Below are 14,466 nucleotides of genomic sequence, written 5' to 3' on the forward strand. Positions count from 1 at the left end.
GTTGTTACTTGCTACGTTTAAGGTGCATGGAATTTAATAAAAGCAAACACAATAACAATGTCTATAAACTTTTGGGCACTAGAGTTTAATGCTGTTGTCCTGATCAGAGTGTCTCAAATGCATTCTCCTGTCGTGAACGTACTGAGATTACCCTATCACCCATAATGCACCTGGACACAGCATGCCCCACAATAAAACCTTAAAAATTAGAGCATTACTTTAAACGAAAACATATATCTGATATTTTCACTTTATAAAACTTCAGAAGTAACGTTAATTTAAATAACTTGTCCGAAATAAGTTAGGTTAAAATTTGAACCATAAGTTAAAAATGAATGCCTCTGGATGACTTGGGTGATATTGGCCTCATTTCAGTATGGGGTTTAAAAGAAATGAGTTGTTTTTTTGTTGTTTTTTTTGGTGACCAGTTCTTTGTCTGCAGAGGATAGAGCGGTTTCTTCTCGAAGCAGTTCTCCTCTGTTCAGCTTTGTTTACCACGTTAATGGTCTAAAAATTATCGGACAAAAAGTTATTGGAAGATAATTAGTCTGATAATGGTTTTCAAAGTTATCTGAAAAGATAATCCGATAATGAAAACTTTATCTTCAATAATTATTGGATTATCGGAACTGTGCCCACCACTGTGCATTCATGTGGTGATTCATGCAGTTGGGTTAGCGAGCATGTGTTCAATGACCTGATTTAAAAAGGGGTCTCAAACCAGTATAAGAGGAATCCCCAAAATTCTGCAAACTCTTATATAAAGTAGAGATGCTAGTTTAGCCACTCCTGCAAATTTCATTAAAAAAGGTGGTTGGCATGGGCACGGGTGAGTAGGGTCCCTTTATTCAGAGAGTAGCGACATGAGTCAAAAAAAAAAAGAATGGTACCATCTTGGGGCCAAAATTATCTGCATGCAAATCCAGCTATTTTATTAACTTCATCAAAGCTTTGCGTGGAAGGAAATTTAGTGTTCAGTCTCATGTACAGTAAAAGTCACTTAAACCTTCATCAAATAAACCGGGTATTGGCAGTCACCGGACAAAAAGTCCCAAAAGTATTGTTTTCCATGTCATAAACACCGTATATAGCGGATTTTGTATAACTGATTTTTCGCTCACATCAGATAAAATGTCCCGTTTGATCGCAATGTATTTCCATTTAAAACCCCTTGCATGTGGGACTGGAGTCATTTCCGTGATTTTTTTTTTTTTTTTTTTTTTTTCCCCCCCCCACACCGTGCTCAGACACTGACCCACAGCCTGATGTGCACCTGTTAAATCAGACACTGCAAAAGGGTTTCCCTCCATCTCCCATCATATTTTAATAGTTTTTGCAGTGCGCACACTGATTACATTTCAGAATCACATACATTTGGCAGAAAAGTCCGCAAATTTACAACACAGAGTTGGAAAAAGGAAATTGTACAGCTTACCTTTGAATTGGAGGTGATAACTGTAGAAAGAAAAGCTTTTTGAGGGTCAAATTAGTCCAGAATAAAGCATAATCCAGAGACGGAGAACTTTAAAACGGTTACACACGTCCTTGCATGACATGGAGTTACAGAGTTGCATAAGTTTAAATCAAGCTTTGTATTTGTTAAATCATCATAAATTGTAAATTTGATAGCTTAACTTTTTTATACTTATTTTAGTAGTAGTAGTAGTAGTACCTGGATGTGTTGCTGTATGTGGTTAACTGATTTAAAAAAAAAAAAAAAATTGAAAACATAAAAGGTTCATTCAGTAGTTCAGCACATTTGGCCCCAAAATGGCACCATGTTCTAAGTTGACGCTACTCTGAATAAAGGGACCCTAACCAGGGGTCGAAATACATTTTTTAACCTACTTGCACTGGTGGTAGTAGCAAAAACAATTACTTGCACAACCAAAAGTCAGTCTTATATCAACCTTAAAACTCCTCCTCCTCTCTGGGGAGAGTTTGAGGGGAGAGCAGCGACAAACAGTTTTTTTTTTTTTTTTCCACATGCACGCGCGAATGTACGGAACCCGGGAGAGGTCACTTTTTTTTTTTCTGGCCATGATAATTTGTGCGCATGTTTTCCTTTAATTGAGCCCATGAATTAATAAAACATGCTCTCAAATTAATAAAACATGCGCACGTTTTCCTGGCGTGATAATTCATGCTCATGTTTTAATGGCCATGATAATTTGTGCGCACGTTTTCCTTTAATTGAGCCCTCAAACTGATAAAACGTGTGCACGTTTTCCTTTAATTGAGCCCTCGAATTAATAAAACGTGCGCACGTTTTCCTTTAATTGAGCCCTCGAATTATAATAAAATGTGAGCATGTTTTCCTTTAATTGAGCCCTCAAATTATAATAAAACGTGCGCACGTTTTCCTTTCGTTCACAACAATATGATCTAAATTGTCATCCTCACGGTGGGGAGATGCTTCACCCTCAGCATCCTTTTTAATGTGCTTAAACTCCAGATGATTCCATGCTGGTTAGCCAGAGTTCTCTATATGTCCTTGTGCACCCAAGCCATGATGATATACACTGACCACATCCATTTCTAATAAAACGTGCGCACAATATAATAAAACATGCGCACATTCTCTCCACATGCAAAACATTTTGCGATGACACTTCCAGGGCTCCGTAGTTTACATGTGCGTGCGCGAATGGGACAGGAGGTCCTCAAAGTGGAGCTCCTGCCGTGCAGTTTATTTGCTGCAGCTGCTGCAGCAAATAATGAAACTCCCAAATTGGGAACATCTCAATGAGGATGTTGTGAACCCAGGGACGGTGCCGCTGGCAATGTTTGTCAGCTTTTCCACTGCAAATAGAACACAGCAACTCGCTCTGTGTGTGAGAGTCATAAAACGCAGGGAAGACGAAGACAACACACTGGAAATAGTTTTTTCCTTATTTATTCCTTTATTGGTTCATTCTACTGGTGCTTACAGTTGATAAAACTTGGATAAAGTTACTTGCATCAGTGCTAGTGCAGTACAAATTACGTGCACGCTCGAATAATACGTGCACAAACTAGCACATGCACGTATTATTCGACCCCTGCTGACGGTGAGAGGAGGAGGAGGGGAGCTTCACTCATTTTCACATGAAAACTGTTGGCAGTCTATGATGAAATAAAAGTTAATAGTTTTCATGGAGCTGTTTTAAAAAAAAAGTACAGTTTACAAATCAATCAATCAAATTTTTTTTTTTATATAGCGCCAAATCACAACAAACAGTTGCCCCAAGGCGCTTTATATTGTAAGGCAAGGCCATACAATAATTATGTAAAACCCCAACGGTCAAAACGACCCCCTGTGAGCAAGCACTTGGCTACAGTGGGAAGGTAAAACTCCCTTTTAACAGGAAGAAACCTCCAGCAGAACCAGGCTCAGGGAGGGGCAGTCTTCTGCTGGGACTGGTTGGGGCTGAGGGAGAGAACCAGGAAAAAGACATGCTGTGGAGGGGAGCAGAGATCGATCACTAGTGATTAAATGCAGAGTGGTGCATACAGAGCAAAAAGAGAAAGAAACAGTGCATCATGGGAACCCCCCAGCAGTCTACGTCTATAGCAGCATAACTAAGGGATGGTTCAGGGTCACCTGATCCAGCCCTAACTATAATCTTTAGCAAAAAGGAAAGTTTTAAGCCTAATCTTAAAAGTAGAGAGGGTGTCTGTCTCCCTGATCTGAATTGGGAGCTGGTTCCACAGGAGAGGAGCCTGAAAGCTGAAGGCTCTGCCTCCCATTCTACTCTTACAAACCCTAGGAACTACAAGTAAGCCTGCAGTCTGAGAGTGAAGCGCTCTATTGGGGTGATATGGTACTACGAGATCCCTAAGATAAGATGGGACCTGATTATTCAAAACCTTATAAGTAAGAAGAAGAATTTTAAATTCTATTCTAGAATTAACAGGAAGCCATGAAGAGAGGCCAATATGGGTGAGATATGCTCTCTCCTTCTAGTCTCCCGTTAGTACTCTAACTGCAGCATTTTGAATTAACTGAGGCTTTTTAGGGAACTTTTAGGACAACCTGATAATAATGAATACAATAGTCCAGCCTAGAGGAAATAAATGCATGAATTAGTTTTTCAGCATCACTCTGAGACAAGACCTTTCTAATTTTAGAGATATTGCGTAAATGCAAAAAAGCAGTCCTACATATTTGTTTAATATGCGCTTTGAATGACATATCCTGATCAAAAATGACTGATAACGTGATAACATGATAAAATGATAACATGATCGTCTGTGTGACCAGTGCACTTTATCGTGAATCGCTAATTAAAGCACCTATCAATCAGAAATGATCATCTTCAGTAGGGATGGGTATCGAGAACCGGTTCCTTTCGGGTATTGTTAAGAAATGATTCGATCCACCGACATCAGTAAGCTTTTTACTTAACAATTCCCTTATCGGTCCTTCAGAGTGGCCGTTGTTTTTGGGGGGGTGTTTGTCAGGAAAATGATAATTTCTCTACATTGATTACAGACCTGCAGCGGGTCTGTAATCAACTTTTCTGCAGCTCGGCTTTGCTTTGAACCTTGAACCAATCGAAGCAGTGATTTGCAGATCAAAGCAGTGCTTTAATCTACTGATTCGTGGATTCATTGTTTTATTTCGCTTTATCCAAATTTTTCCCCGCTAAATCCCTGAAGAGCATGTGTCTGAGTAATATTTTTATGTTAAACCGACCTGTTATGGTCTTCTGAAACAGTTGATAGATGTATTTTATAACTTAAAAAGGGGACCGATGCTAACACGTTAGCATGTCTATGGCATTTATGGCAAGTTAGCATTAAGCTGTTCTCATCAGCACGTTTGTGTTGATTTGTTTTCTGTATAATTAATGGCTCATCGTTCATTGTCGTAAAAGAGTCAAATTGTAATTTTTTAAATTTATTTTTATTCATATATTAATAATAGCAACAACAATAATAGTCTACATAATAGACAATAATAGTCAATAATAGACTAATAATGTTACAATACAATTTTACAGAAAGAGGCAAAAAGAACCTAATGAAACAAAACACAACAGAAAAGATAAAACCATGTAACAATGAAAATAAATAAATACATATCGAAATAAATAACTGTTTCCTGTGAACACCTAGTGACTCCTACACCTCCATTTCATCCCTGTTTTATTTAAATGTAATGACAATTTGTTTCAGTCAAACCATATTTTCAATTTAATTTCTTCAGTGATTTCCTCCAGAACTATCTGCCAAGCTAGAAAACTGCTGCATCCTATTAAGGGCAGAATAGTACTGTAATGAATTTGAATAAGGAAAGTTGTTTTTTTGTTTTTTTTTCTTACCAAAATGGATGCTGCACTCACTGGAGTTTGTCTGGAATAGTCCCAGATTGCATTTCAGAGCTTCTAGAATTTAAACATATTCGTGCGGGTGGTGTTGGGGGGGTAATTTTGGGGTTTCACCTTTTTTGTTTTCACCACTTTCATCCCTGAGTATATCAATTGTTAGTCACTCCTCCGTTCTGTTCACACAGCTCCAAACTCTGTGCGGCTCTCTGCTGAGTCAAGTTAGAACAACAGAGTCCAGTCGGAATTAATAAATTTAAAGCGAAACACCGTTTAAATCAAATGACACCTCTTTCCAAACATTGAAATACAAACAAACTGCAATCAATCAAAATGTTTTTTCCTCCCAAAATGAGATGTCCTGCGCTGATGTGCAGCAGCCAGCTGAGCTCAGCTCAGATGTATGGAGCAACATTCATGCCAAAATGTCTGAAAGGAAATGCTTTTGACAAAAACTACAGATTTTATTTCATTTTATTTATGTCCAGAGATCAAGGATCCAGTGACCAATTTAAAATTTTGTTGACATAGAAAACCTGTCAAGCCTACTTTTAGTACACAGAAAATTCACAAGGGGTATTGATAAGGGAATCGATAAGGAATCGGATTGATAAGCGGAATCGATAATGGCATCGATATCGATAAAATCTTATCAATACCCATCCCTAATCTTCAGCACAACGTCATGTCTGGTGATACACCGGGATTACTTTGTGCACTGCCGTGATTGGTCTCAGAGTATATGGCATTCACAACAAATGGCTACAGAGACTGCTGAAAACAAAGTACTTGTGAGTATTAATTTTTCTGAGTGTTCCCAACAGAATTTACATTGCTCTGAGGAAATATCCCAACATGCTGTTGAATGGAATGTTGCTGATAACGTTAAGAATGGAGGCGCAGATTAATTGCAAAGTTTACATAAGTGTGACATCATGTTATTATGACTCATTTTTAAGTGATAACTGTACATTTTGATGCAGTCATGGTTAAAGCAGCAGCCGCTTTCCACTGTGAGAAGACTTAGTACACATGCACGTCCATTAGTCATGAACACAGCCTGTTAAAAACAGTCTGCTGGAGGCTTATCTTTGTGCACGTTTATAATTATTGTCATCAACATAACTGAAAAATTTAAGAAATACATCTGTGTAATCGGGTAGCCTGAAAAACAGCTGACAGTTCTGCGTGCACTTTCACGGTGGGAGCTGTATTGGGGTTCAAACAGCGTGCTGCTCCGGTAGACAGCAGACAATTCAATAGACTTTCTCAATGTAAAATTAACAAAGCCTACCAGCTCCACTGAGGAGAACAAAATACAAAAGGAAAAAAAAAAACTGAACAGGGCACTCACCCACTTGTAGAATGATTTCTAAGATTAAATATGTAAAGTCCACACTATCAAAGAAGTCATCACACACAGTTGCCAGCCAGTGAACAATGTCTCGGTCTGCGCCATCAAAGATATCCCAACTGGCACCATCAGGCACAGATGGCACACGGCCAGTAGCCAGAGAACAATATCCAGGCCCATGCCATCAAAGAGGGCCTGACTGGCACCATCACCATCAAAGTTTGTGTTTAGCTTATATCTGAGTGCTGTCTTCCAGTATACACGCAGTATAAAAATAATTCATTTTCACCCTCAAGGTTTTTGCTCTTTGTGAAATGTTTCTGTATGAACAATAAAGCAACTGCAAGCATCCAAAATAAAACTTCAGAAATATGTTGAAATTTCCTTGCCATATTTACAAAAAAACAAAAAAACAACAACAAAAAAAAAAATCACTTGAGAAATTTTGGAAGACCTTAAATGAAATTAAAATGTTAACTTTCACAGGGGGCAAATAACTTTGTCATTGTCCGTTTCTGCTGTTAGTGTAGGCCTAAACAATAATTTCTCACTATTTTATATTTCTGACTCGATCATCCCCGACAGATACTAGATCCTCCATGTCAGCAGCAGCAGCCCACTGCTAGACCTCTGGCTCCCAAACGGTAGGGCAGCATTTCAACAGACTCTGCTGCAGCTGCCTCAACATTATCATCATCAAATTAGCTACCAGATGTCAGGGTGACATTCCCAGCCATATCTGATAAATCCGAGCCATCACTTTCCAATGAAAGCTCAGACGCTTCATTATCGGATGTAGCAGCGTTCATTTCACTCTGTCTGTTGGCTGTCAGGATGTTTCTGCGTTTGCTAAAATGTAAGTCACACGCTGAGAAACAATGAGAAATGCTGAATAAGACGTTTTCCAGAAATGCACCTGCTGACTCTCTGAGCGAGAGGGATAATTAGCAATGAAATACATCACCAACCACTAATTATTACTGCATTCGTGCGGACAGACTTACAGTCATGAATACTTTGATGTTGTGTTGCTAACCGAGATATTAAATGATGTGCAACATGCCCTTTAAAACAACACATTGGACAATGAAAAATCAATCCAGGTTCAGCTCTTGTTCAAATAAGACAATTATTGAAGGGACTATATTGTTAAAAACAACAATAATTAAAAAAAAAAAACAATCCCACTGAAAAATGTTGGGGAAAAAAACAATTGTGAAGAAGTAGTGTTGAAGAACAAATGCTATGTGCATCTAATATTAATGTGTTTGTAAACTTTTAAATGTTATTTATGACCTGGACATAATGTAAAATATGAAAATTCAGTAAGGTATATCTTATATATTATATTCCAATTCTAAGGTGGAATTATGCCAGTATACAGAGGTATATCTAAATATCTAAAAAGGAAGAGTAAAATAGGAGAGTAGAAAATAGTAGAGTAGAGCCACTTAGGTGCCTGGTCTTGAGAACCAGGGATGGTAGGTTAAAAATCTTTTTTATCCCATGGGAACTCACCCTACCCACCCAAGCAGCTCAAGAAAAAGGTATATATTATATATAATAAGTAATAACACATAAGAAGGATAAGACATCACAGGAGAAGATTGTAGTAAAGGTAATTAGTAAGTAGACTGGTAGTGAAATCAAATATAGTTAGTAGGCTAAGCTGTTGAAGCAGAAGCTGTGAGTGTGTGAGTGTACTGGTATCTATCTAAAGTAACTCTGTTAGCATACTATAAGAAAATAAAAAGTATAATCATTATGCTATCAAATGGAAACCTAAGAACTTAGGTACTATATGTTCATATCTTTAGAGCAGGGGTGGGCAATCATGTGCCATGAAGGGCCGAGACACTGTAGGTTTTCCTTACTACCAATTGCCTCAGCAGGTGATTTCATTCATGATCAGGTGTTTCAGCAGGTGATTTCATTCATGATCAGGTGTTTCAGCAGGTGATTTCATTGATGATCAGGTGTTTATGTTCAGGGGAGAAGCTCATCAGCAACCCACCTGCTGAGGTGATTGGTTGCAACGAAAACCTGCAGTGTCTCGGCCCTCGCTGCCCACCCCTACTTTAGACGAACACATAAACTGATGAATCATTAAAAATCTACACCATGCAAAATAGAATTGTAAATGGTGAAAATAAGCTAGTTATAGTAGGAATATGAAAATATGTGTCATATTTAAGTTACGTTGTGGCTCTTACAGTCAGTTACAAAACATTAAAAATCTTAAATTTAATTTTTTACACTTTACAAAGGCCTGTTGATGTGTGAGAAGGGCCCATCTTATGGAGCTTATACCCCCTCACTTCAGACATTAAGGGGGTGCTTGCCCATACCACTCTTTTAATATATGCATTGCTGCTTCCTGGTTTGTAACAGAGTCCCACCCACAGCACTAATTTATTTGTTAGATATCACAACTTCAGCCTGTCATTGCTAAAGCCTACTGTCCCACAGACTGGCATAGAAGAAGATAGCAGTGTGCAGATTGCTGCTGTCAGCTGTATTTGTTTGTGTTCATTTATTCATTTTCATGTTATTTGTAGCTCCTTGCACTTTTTGTGTGAAGTTCATGATGAAAGGTTCTGTGACTTAAATATGCTGCAAACCATTTTGATAAATATTTGTGAAGAGTGTGTTATACTAAATTTTGACACCTTTTTGACACATTTTACTGCAGACAACTGTCGGACTGAAATATCAGTATTGGCCTTCAAACCTCGTCAATAATCTGTATTGGCCCTTAAAAATCCATAATGGTCAACCCCTAGTATCCACATGTTGATTTGATGTAGCTTTTACACTGGATGCCCATCCTGGTGCAATTCCAGACATACTTGGAGAATGGGGCATGGATAGGCTTCGAACCCTGGACCTGCTCGTACCGAATCAAGAGTGTTGACCCCTGTGCCACTGTCTTGCTGAAAATGTTACATCACAAATGATTCAGCCTAATTACAGTGCAATGCTTTTTTGATTATTTATTTGTTGATTGGTTATTGGTTGAGTTTACAGTTTGATTTACCAGAATCCACTCTGCCTGCTTTCGGTTGCATATTTCCGTTCTGTGGGCAGGAAGGCACGACAACATTCTGTCAATGTGCTTGGCAGACAGTCTATTTGACAGCAGCTTTGTGTACAAAAACCATCTTTTTGACATTGTTCTCCCCGTGACGCAGCTGTCTCTCTCCTTCTCCATTTTCTGCTAGTGCAGAAGATTAATATGTGTATGTATGACAGGAAAAGTAAAGGGACAGCTTATATTCATTGTTTGATGGTTGCAGGATTCCTTTGTATTTGCATCTGTCTGGTGGCTTCTTGGGTAATAGCCCAAAATATTCTGTAATAATTACACTTTTGTAAAGGTTAATTTACATGATTTTCATATTCTTCAGGTTTCCTTGGTTGACTGCTGTATACATTTCTCAGTTTTGCCTGTTTCTTTGTGTTTCTATACACAAGCCAGCACATCTGAAACACTCGTCTGTCTGAGCAATTCATTCTGTGAGAGACTGTGCTAACGCTACCACCTAAATGCTGTGTTCAGACTTACAATAGCGTTTACATGAAATTGTCTTGAGCACCCTCACCATAACGTTCTCATCCAGTTTTCTTCCTTCCTACTTGACAATTTCAGTTTAAGATCATGATTTGTCCTGTAATTGTCAGAGTCCGGGAGGTGGCTTGCATAATTTCCATCAATTACTCTATTGTGTTTAATTCCTGCAGTATTAAACGATAAACATGGGAAATTTAACCTGATTTTGTCTGCTGGTTGAAAAGCTCAGCATTGCAAATCTGCAGGAAACCCTAACTTGTGTGACATCACATTAGGAACCTTCCTTCAGAGCCATTTTGGCTTGTGTGATGAAGCGGACAGGAAGAAAGGAATTTTACATTTTGAATTAGGTGTTCATGTTGAATACATCAAAATAGTGTTGTAGGACGGTGCAGTAATACCAGCTGTGATGGCTATAGTGTCCGCAGGTTTCCCAAGGATAAGCTGCTGAGGTAAAAGTGGAAGTGTTTTGTCTTTGTTACCTGGAAAGACTGGGGGAAAAGTGCAGCACAGAACATCATGGGAAATGGGCTTCAAAAACAGTTGGATCCTAACAAGGATGTTATCCCTTCCATTTGTGTGGCCACCAGCACTGCAACAAAAGTGTGTTGCCTCTCCCAAAAGTGCTAGACTATGGGACGAGTCCACTTTTTCCTCTTTGTTCATGGTCTCTGTCTGGGGAGGGCATGAAAATTTTACTGTCAACCGGAAATATTATTCCTTACACAAAAAGGGTTGTTCCCTGTGGAAATACTTGCCCCATAGCGAGACCTTCGAGGAAAGATGCAGTGCTCAAGACTGATAGGAATCTACTGGTGAAGCTGGTTGTCATTGATAGGGATGGGTATCGAGAACCGGTTCCTTTCGGGTATCGTTAAGAAATGATTCGATCCACCGACATCAATAAGCTTTGTGCTTAACGATTCTGTTATCGGTCCTTCAGAGTGGCCGTTGTTTTGGCGGGTGTTTGTCAGGAAAATGATCATTTCTCTACATTGATTACAGACCCTGCAGCGGGTCCTTAATCAACTTTTCTGCAGCGCGGCTTTGCTTTGAACCTTGAACCAATCGTAGCGTGGTTCGCAGATTGAAGCAATGCTTCGGTCGATTGCTTCGTTTATTTCTTTCGCTTAATTTTCCCCCGCTAAAACCCTAAAGAGTATACGTCTGTGAGTATTATTTACCTTTTCTATGTTAAACCGACCTGTTATGGTCTTCTGAAACAGTTGATAGATGTATTTTGTAACTTAAAAACGGGAGTGATGCTAACGCGTTAGCATGTCTATGGCATTTTCAATGTTAAAAGTTAGCATTTAGCAATTGCAGCCGTCATCACGTTCGGGCGCATTTGTTTTCAAATTGTAATATTCCTTAAATTTATTTTTGCTTATATATTAATAATCTAATGATTATTATATACAATTTTAGAGAAAGAGACAAAAAGAACCTGAATAGAAACACAACAGAAAATATATAATAGCAACTAACATAAATAAATAAATACATACAGAAATAAATGTTTCCTGTGAACACCTAGTGACTCTCACACCTCCATTTCATCCCTGTCTTATTTAAGTTTAATGACAGTTTGTTTTGGTCAAACCATATTTTCAGTTTGTTAATTTCTTCAGTGATTTCCTCCAGAACTATCTGCCAAACTAGAAACTGCTGCATCCTAGTAAGAGCAGAATACTACTGGAATGAATCCGAATAAGGAAAGTTGTTTTTTTTTTTTCCTTCACTAAATGGATTCAGCACTCACTCCAGTTTATTGTCTGGAATAGTCCCAGATTGCATTTCAGAGCTTCTAGAATTCAAACATTTTCATGCAGGTGGTGTTGGGGGGTAATTTTGGGTTTCAGCTTTTTTTGTTTTTCACCACTTTCTTCCCTGAATATGAGTTGTGATTCACTTTTGTGCGGATTAAAGTTACTAACTGGGACTCCTGTCTCGTTGCGAGAAAGAAACGAGAATCATCCTCCGTTCTGTTCACACAGCTCCAAACGTTGCACGGCTCTCTGACAAGTCAAGATAGAACAATAGAATTCAGTCTGAATTAATAACTTCAAAGCGAAACACAGTTTTGTTTATTTTATTTATGTCCAGAGATCAAGGATACAGTGACTAATTTCATATTTCAAGGAAATACATAGAAAACCTGTAAAGCCTACTTTTAGTACAAAATTCACGAGGTATCGATAAGGGAATCGATAAGGAATTGGATTGATAAGCAGAATCGATAATGGCATCGATATCGATAAAACCTTATCAATACCCATCCCTAGTCATTGATAAGGTTCCAAAGATCAACCTTCAAGTAATGGTGACTTACTGCTTGGATCCGTTGCCTTGCATTGTCTTGTGAAGCAAATAAGGTCAATCTTCTTCATGCAGTGGAATCCCTCTGTGAAAGTCCGACCACAGAAATACCACAAAGAAGTGACTTTGTAATCGATTGTATTGTCATAGCAGCTCAATCCAAAGAAACTTCATAGCCCTGGCACCTTTGTCCAACTGGCAGGCTTCATCCTCTGTCGCCTTGTGTCTATCGCAAGTGACATTTCATTCACTGCTATCCACTTTGTCAGTGACACATATCCAGAATTATCAAACAAGAATGCAGAGTGAGCAAAACCAGGAGCTGGGGGGTTCACAAGGCATCAAGGTGTATGGCCAAGCAGTTCCTCAACAGTGGAAAAAGTTCCTAGCCTGTAGTGCCAACAAGGAGGAATTTGTTGAGTATTTGCTTCAGGGCTGACAGTCATACCAAGGGAAAGCACTTTGTGGGGCCACTGTCTTTCTTGCTCATGGTTCTAAATGTCATAAGTTTTATTGTCATGGCAAGCAGGATGATGATGTGCATGTTGATGAGGTTGTAGATTTGAAGTGCAACCACAAGGAAGCAAATACTCGCATGTTTTAAATACATACTCCTGATATTTGATCACATCTAATTTAGCCACTTCTAACAGAACTTTGAAAATTTTTTCAAAGGTAAAAATTTGTTGGAGATTTGCGCTCTATGAATGTGGTGCTCTAGTTCTAGACTGTTTTCAGTTTTTTTGCATACCAGTTTTCTGGCAATGCCTTCAGCTCAGTTTTTAAGTATAGTAATTCTACGAGTGTTTTCAGTCTTTTTTTTATTTACTTAAAGTGCAAAGAGAAATAAAAATAAAAACATACTTCATTTTGTAGTAGGCTGTTGATTTATTATAATAGTGTACTTTTTTTTTTTTTGCTTCAAGTGCATAGAGACATTTAATAAAAGCTGATGCTTCATTTTGTTTTAGGCTGTTAATTTATTTGAATGCATTCACACTTTTTTAATGATTTAAAAGAATGTGTTTGTGGCTGCCCACATTTCACAATTTTACTCATAAAACTACCCTTGTCTTGCCCGTGCCTTGCTTCTTGCCAGCATCCTGCCCTTTTTGAAAGCTAGTTAGAGCACTGTGAAACATGGTATGTATTTGTTCCTCCAAACATGTAAAAGACGTTTATGACAATAACTTCCACAATGCGTCACTTCAATTTATTCTAAACCTATGTGAAAACGTGACCTGACACTTGACTTGGAACAGTTTGAGCCAAAAGTTCTATTTTTTTTTTTTTATATATATGCAACTAACATATTTTTCTATGCACAGTATTTTTAAATACTCTTCAAGCCAGTTTTTTTGTGAGCAATCCTTTCCCCCGTCCTTTGCTGTTATGATTTGAGTTCTAATTTTTTTATGCCGAGTGATCTCCATGAGCTTGTCACATGTAAAGGCATTTACTCATTTCATTTATTCGTTTTTAAGTATGACTGTTACTAAGGGGAGCATTGTTTATGTTAGCCTGACATCTTGTGGCTAAGCCCTGCAAGTGCACTTTAGATATCACATTCTCCCACATCTTCACTCTAAATGTTAGTGACTGATTTTTCATCTGATAGGTAACATTAACTTTATTGGTTGTCTTTTTGGGCTCCTAGAAAGGCCTGCCCTGCTGGTTTTCTCTCTTAAGCCATCCATTACTGATTGTATTGTGTAAATAATGTATTTACAATAACTGTTATATACAATGCTTTCTGTAAGTCCACTGATTGTTGTAAATCATTTGTGAAATTTTAGACAACGTTCTGCACTGCTTTCTCATCATATGAATTCTGTATAATTGATTTTGTCCCCCCCCCCCCCACTTCTCTCCCATCTTGTCACAATTTCCCACTGCTGTCTCCTTGATTTTTC

At 38.3% G+C, this 14,466-nt stretch overlaps 1 protein-coding gene across 1 annotated transcript in view; it reads left to right on the forward strand.

Annotated features, from left to right (window-relative positions):
* LOC117519815 (protein diaphanous homolog 1-like) overlaps positions 1 to 14,466 on the forward strand; it is a 307,697-nt gene that overhangs the window by 49,747 nt on the left and 243,484 nt on the right. The gene's annotated exons all lie outside the window — the stretch shown is intronic.

Source organism: Thalassophryne amazonica, chromosome 11 (assembly GCF_902500255.1).
Source record: "Thalassophryne amazonica chromosome 11, fThaAma1.1, whole genome shotgun sequence".
Taxonomy (NCBI): Eukaryota; Metazoa; Chordata; class Actinopteri; order Batrachoidiformes; family Batrachoididae; genus Thalassophryne; species Thalassophryne amazonica.